Raw genomic sequence first — 6,676 nt, forward strand, 5'->3', positions numbered from 1 at the left:
AAATTAGATCTCAGTACACTTTCCATATTAAAATTGCCTTTATTCTGCCTCTCCCAGGGAGGATGAGAATCTTGTCATGAAGCATTCCGATGCACTGAAATAACAGGCTATCATGATTTCAAGAGTAGAAGTACAAAAAACCCATAGGATGTGGTTTATTTTGGCATGTCCATAGCTTCCTCTTAGGCTTATAAAGAACTTTAGCTTCGATGTTTAAGGTTTTCAAAGCTATGAAGATAACACAGGGCAGATGCCTGCACACATTAATGCCCTTGATAACGTTTCTGTTGATGTTGGGGCACAGAGTCAGCCGTGGAGAAGAGTTTTCACGAAGATTTTTTCCATTATTGTTTCTAATTGCAATGAATTTACATATCTGGTAGAAACCAAAACCATGTTACATTTATTTATCCATACGTTTATCTATAGTAATAACAAAAATATTTAAAAGATTAAATGACAAGTCACAGAACATGAACGTGTTGAGTTCCTGTAATGTAGCTTACCCAATACTAATAATATTTTTTTCTTTGATCTAAAAAACAATGGTGCCAAGTGAACCACAGGTTAAAGAGTTCATCCATGTATTTCTAGTCTTTCAAAATTAATTGGGTGACAAATGATTGCATTATCGAGCTCTAATTGCTCAAAAAAGCATGTAATAGATCAGCTGCAAAACCAAAGACGACATCTTACCACGGTACTGCTTGAATTGATTCAATAGCCACTTCTGAAAAGCCAATACAAACCAGCTGTTTCACATTTTGATTCACCTGATGCAAATTTTGTTCCTCAACTCTAAGATTTCTTTAACTTGAAGCTGTATGGTGATCTTTTAAAAAGTTCCACTTCAAATACGCGCTACCGAATTGCTCAATCCCATGCTTACTTAGATTTCCCCGATTAAGTAACAAGTGTTGTTTTAAGCAAGTATCATTTTAAAAACCAGCACTTGTTAAATAATTTACCTTTTGGCCCCAAAATACATAATTTTTCATTTTGTCTATCTGCTTGCTCCCAAAATAGAAACAGTAACTTTAAGAAGTGATCATATTCTATTCATGGTATTACTAAATTCCTGAAGCAATGAAAGCTTTCAGCAATTTCAACACAAATCCACACAAAGATACAAACTGAAACTTTGACATCATTTGATCTGCTGCATGAATATTCACAGCAATGAAATTTAAGACATCATTCAACAGAATATCTAAATAAGAAAAGAAACTAATCTATTTCCATAAAGGACGCATAAGTTTAAGTTTTGGAGTTAGCTGATGCTTACCTTCTTGGTCTCTGTCCTTTTTAAATAATCATACCTGGTAGAAAATAAAATAAAAAACCCAACAGTGTTTTTTTTGTGTTTTTTTTTTTTGTTTGTTTTTTTTTTTTTTTTTTTTTTTTTTTTACAGTACACTACCAGAATCTGTCTAAACAGACATGCAACATCAAAACAAACAGAGCACCTTTTTCTTTTTAAAAAAAAAATAAAAATCTTGGGATGGCATGTTTCTACTTGCTTCAGTTACTGAAGCAATTAATTCATATCAACTTAATGTCAAACTCAAAAAGAGACAAAGAAAACCCCAACAAACCAAACAAAGACAACCAGTCAGGATTTTCCCAGTGTTTTTGAGAAACTCTTGAGGTGGGCTTTTTCCCTGGGGTCTCCATCTCTATTAGAAGTGATCTATCCAGCAAGGCACTTATGTACATGTTCACGCTCTACCTGATTACGTGAACAACCGCAGTACGTTCTTATGGCCTATTGAGATCACTGAAACTTAAATGTGTGCTTAAACGAATTTCTCTGTGGATTCTTTAGTAAACAAGCCACGTGAATGCTGCTATTATGCTCTATAGCATTTATGAGGTGCTAGAATTTGTAATTATCATTTATGATGGTCTTGATCTTCCACTATTAGCAAACCTTCACCAGTACAGACTGGTGTACATAGTACTAATGGATCATCACAACAGATCAATATCGAACAAATGTATAAAGATTTTTAAAGCGTGTCTAATGCATACTCTTTGTCATTAAAGAAGCAAAAAAATTAAGGTTCTATGTTATAATTTCCACACATTGTACTCTAGAGCCATTTGAAGATCTTATTTGCTACATCTTATTAAAATCATGTTTGAGCCTACAACAGTTATTTCACACCTTGAGGTGTCCACCTGCTGGACAGGTACCTTGTCCCATCCTTTGGATAACAGCAATTTAAAACCTACCTGGGAGAGAACAGGCAGTATCTATCCTCTTCCGATTCACTGAGCTATCACTGGCATTCACGGAGAGCAAGTGGGACCAAGATAGCTCTAAAAACAGACTAAAGCTGTAGGCCATGCAGTCCCTTTTCCACTGTCTAGCCGATCCCAAACCAGGTAACTAAGAACAGCTGATTGACTTTTTATGACTGTAATATGGTGAAGTTCTTCAGCATGAGGAGCAACAGCAGTATCTGGAGGTGTACAGCAGAGAGACACCCAGAAGTTACAGTGAATTCAAAATGAGAAAGATTTATTGCACTTTCACAAGTACCTAACATAAAAAAAAGCCTCCAGTCACTACAAACTACGTTTTTCCTCAACTGTAACTACAGCATCACTCATATAGCCACATTAAAAAAAAAAAAAAAATCAAAATACAAAATTTGAATGTAGAATTTTGAACAAACACTTATGAAAAAAGCTTGAAATCTGACACATCACAAAAATGGTGCCAAATGCAGTAAGTACCATACTTAACCTACTTTGCCCTTCAGCATGTGCACTTTTTATTATAATTCTAATTTGGTCCACTGGGTGGATTGCTCCTCTTTTATCCACTGGGCTTGATGAAATCAGTGCAATAGAACTGCTGATGCATGAAATGGTAGGTCAATGTAACCTTGTCATGGAGTAATATCCCTGCAAATCACAGTAAACAAATAAAACAATTCATTTTATATACTCTAGGTATTAGGCATAAGTTACAAAAACCTAACATTTTTACTTCAAATATAATGTATTGCTGCATACCACTATACGAAAAACTCACTTAAATAACTTCTTAACACATAATAAGGGTAAAAACGTTTACAAAAAAAATGGTGGTTGTAGTGGCCATTACCAAGTCCCCTTCATCCACCACCGGACTTTCCCAGATCAGTATAACTGATTTCTTCTTATGGCCTTCGTACAATTCAGGCTTTCTAAAAACTTTCATCATCAAGATGTGTCTTTCTTTTCTTGCCTTGTCCATTACAGATGTCTCTAGAGTAAGTTCATCTAAACAGCAGGCGCAGTACGTTTAGCATCATTTTTACATATAGGAGTTGTTTGAGGGTTTTTTTTTTTGCAATTTGTATTTTTTGATTAGCTTACCACACAAAGTTACCATTACATTGCTAAAGTTTCCAGGTACTGAAAAAGATATTTGTCTTTGAGATGATTCATGATCACATAAGAAAATACTCTGTAAGACAAGTGTAAAGGTAGTAAAAAAACTGACCTACCACTCCCAGTAGACACATGCTAAGATACCATTCTCTAAAAGCTATTAGAAGTATTAATGTGTGATTTTATTCTTAACAGCATTACATGTTCTATAAGGATCTCTGCTGTGCGTTACTATTAATAAAAAAAATATCTTTGTTTAAAACTTTTAGCTACATATAAGTTTGTGTGAGCATATACACACATTTCTGCAGACTAGGGTTTGTGAATACAACTTAGAGGAGCTTACAAGGCTGGGGTTGTGTGATTCTGAGAGCATGCGCTCACATTGTTTTTATGTAGCAACAGTAAAATGTAATTTAAACAAAATTTAAACAGTGTTTCTAACTGGAGTCTCTAATCTTGAATGTTTGCTGTATGTGACAACTGTCTAGAGGACAAATTATGTATACTACTCAGTAGCTAATGTGTGCTGAACTTCTGATATGGGTGGTGATTTTTTTTTTCTTTCCTAAAATATCCTTAGGTAGTCATAGGGATATTTTTATTAATTCAAGAGTGTTTAATTTTATAAATAAACACAGAGAAACTATTATAAACTTCAGAGATAAGTGAATGGAAAAAACCTTATATGATTATTTTATGTTAGACAATAAATGTTTAAAATATTTATGTTATACAGAATGAAAAAATAATGCAAAATAATTTTGAAGTTGCAAATACAGTTTTTAGAGTTACACGTTTAACATGGGAAAGGGGTGTTGGAAAGATTTAGTTTTTTGTTTGTGACGTGGGAGGGAATACACACATGTTCTCATGATAGATGTCTCAAGTAGGGTACCGTCGTCAGAGCAATTTCTCAGGAAGTGCATGTGTCAGCTACATAACCTACACAGTAAAACCAAGAAACTACGCTACAATGCCATTATTAGTTTTTATCAGGGTCTGCTAGGCCACATGAGAGACAAGATACAAATGTTAATAATATTTATTTAAAACTGGAACAAAAATTTCAAAATAAAAATATTAGCTACTAAAATACACTATTTATGCTCTCACTATTAGCTTAATAAAAAGCACACTTTCCGATGTTTTAAGAAAAGACTTGGAAGTTAGAAATTCTTTACTTAAAATAACTCCACGTTATCTGTAGTCACAGATAGCTCATAAGAAAATACCTCTGGAGTGATCAATTCTGGGGTTGAAAAAACTCAAAAAATAAAACAAAACATAATTTTTAAACAAGTTTGGTGACCTCAACCACTATAAAAATCTAATTGAGTTATTGAAAGGCTCCTATAAATAGAATCAGCTGGTTTTCCTTTAATCTTAGGCTGAAAGGGCCTGTGACACAGTAGCCATATGCGAAAAAAACCCAACCCATTAAGAACATTTAACAAAAAGATCTGCAACTTCTCCGGGTCAAAAAAAAAAAGCTACCTATTTTGTGTTCAGTCTTAATGATACATACATTTTCCTATACCACACAGATCAGCAGCTCAATAACAAAAAGCAGGATTCCTCAACACGCAGTAGCTGTGCCTCCTTGAAAGGAACAGACCAACGTCTCTCTGCTTTCCTTGCCAGCACTGGCATTTATAAACGTTTTCCCCTCGCCGCTATCTCACTTTGAAGCGGCCAAAGCAAGCCGTGTTTTGTTGCTGGGTTTTGGCCTCCCCTCACAGAAGGCACACAGCTGTCAGGGAAGCATGATGTTTTATGTTTGAATTCCATTGAAGGGCCAGACCCTGCTCCCTTAAAAGTCAGAGAAAGTTTTTCCTTTGACTTAATTAGGAGCAGAAAGAGGTCTTGAGAAGCAAGTATTCTTCAGTAATGTGTGCATTTCAATGGAGTAAAGCGACAGGCAAAAAACAGTGCTACCACCTGAGGAAGTGGCACAAATTCAGATATCTCAACACCCCAAATACTACTTACCCTTCCGACACTGGATGGGAAAGGCCACTGAAATGACCACAGCAGCACAGCATGGGCGATTAGCAGATTTCCCAATGGGTGCCTGTAACTATGCCTATACTAAGAGTTGCTCCACAAACAACAAGGCCTCTCCCAGAGCCCGGAGAGCAGAGAACACCACCACACACTTGCCTCATTTCCCACCTGCTGTTACTTTTTGTACCCGGGGAACCAATGAGACCCAGTCCTTCCTCCTCCTCCTCCTCCAGGCAGGTCATTTTCCAGTTGACTCACACCAGCTGGGTCTGGTTCAAAGACACATTGCAGGGTTTGGTTCAAGAGTAGGAACCAACAGCTCAAGCAGGAAGAGGGAAGGAAAAATGAGAGCAGCGACTACTTAACCTGGCCAAAGGAGTGCAGGCTCGGAATGTTGAATCACGTCTCTTGTGACAAACATCTGTCACCCGAAGCGTACAGGAAACTCGCCACATCTTGTACATAGTCTTGGGAATATATATGTGAGACCGTAAAAACACGTTAGGAAATTTATCCTGAGAGAAATAAAGCATCATAAGGGCTATCACCTTTCAGCTGTTAACATCTTAACCATTTTCATCTTTTTGTACAATGCAATAAAGGGACAAGATAAAAGTCAGGACTATCTGCTTGTCAAACCACATTTTATTCTTTAAATGAAATCAGCTTTCACGTTACACAGGCACATAAAAAGGTTTGGAAAGCAGTAGATTTTTAACTCACTCCTTTAACTCCCAAGTTTTCCACTAATGGGAGAAAAGCTTTCCTGGACTTCGGCACGCCATGCTTGAGCCTACAGTGACGTACAGCACAGGGACGAGCTGTGAGGAGCGCAGCTCTGAAGGGACATGCTGGCACCTGTCGCACCTTCAGAAACAACAGCGGCAACGCCAGAGCTTACACCACTGCAGTGAAAGACAAACAAACCACTGTGCAGAACTAAAAGCTAGGAGTCGTGATACCAAGTGACTATTTTTTGGAAAAAAAAACCTAAATGTTGAGGGAGTTGGCCCTCCAGTTCTGCGAAATGAGTTTCAACTTGCTGCAAGAAAGCCTGAAATACGCCTAACGTTCCCGTCAGGTATATTTTCTCAAGTCCACGCAGCTGCCACCTGTCCCAGAGCGGAACAGGGCCAGCCCACCTGAGAGAATGGTGACCACCACCCTGACACTGATCCCATGGCAGGTGAATTCCTCCACCAATGACCAATACCCCCAGTACTGGCCTCTCACCTGAGGGGGGAAGGCGCGGCCATGTCAAGGAGGCCCCGGAGGGCTGTGGGCT

The 6,676-nt window shown here is 37.6% G+C and overlaps 1 long non-coding RNA gene across 2 annotated transcripts; it reads right to left on the reverse strand.

Annotated features, from left to right (window-relative positions):
• Positions 1–248: 248 nt before the first annotated feature.
• Positions 249–5,459, reverse strand: LOC141746717 (uncharacterized). 2 transcript variants are annotated; one of them, XR_012588471.1, is made up of 4 exons: positions 5,377–5,459; positions 2,236–2,913; positions 1,286–1,319; positions 249–376 (listed from the first exon to the last, which is right to left on the reverse strand). It is a non-coding gene; the product is annotated as an uncharacterized LOC141746717 (long non-coding RNA). The 2 variants fall into 2 exon arrangements; XR_012588470.1 differs by lacking the exon at positions 5,377–5,459 and having other exon boundaries at positions 2,236–3,186.
• Between the last annotated feature and the right edge of the window lie 1,217 nt (positions 5,460–6,676).

Source organism: Larus michahellis, chromosome 7 (assembly GCF_964199755.1).
Source record: "Larus michahellis chromosome 7, bLarMic1.1, whole genome shotgun sequence".
NCBI classification, from domain to species: Eukaryota; Metazoa; Chordata; class Aves; order Charadriiformes; family Laridae; genus Larus; species Larus michahellis.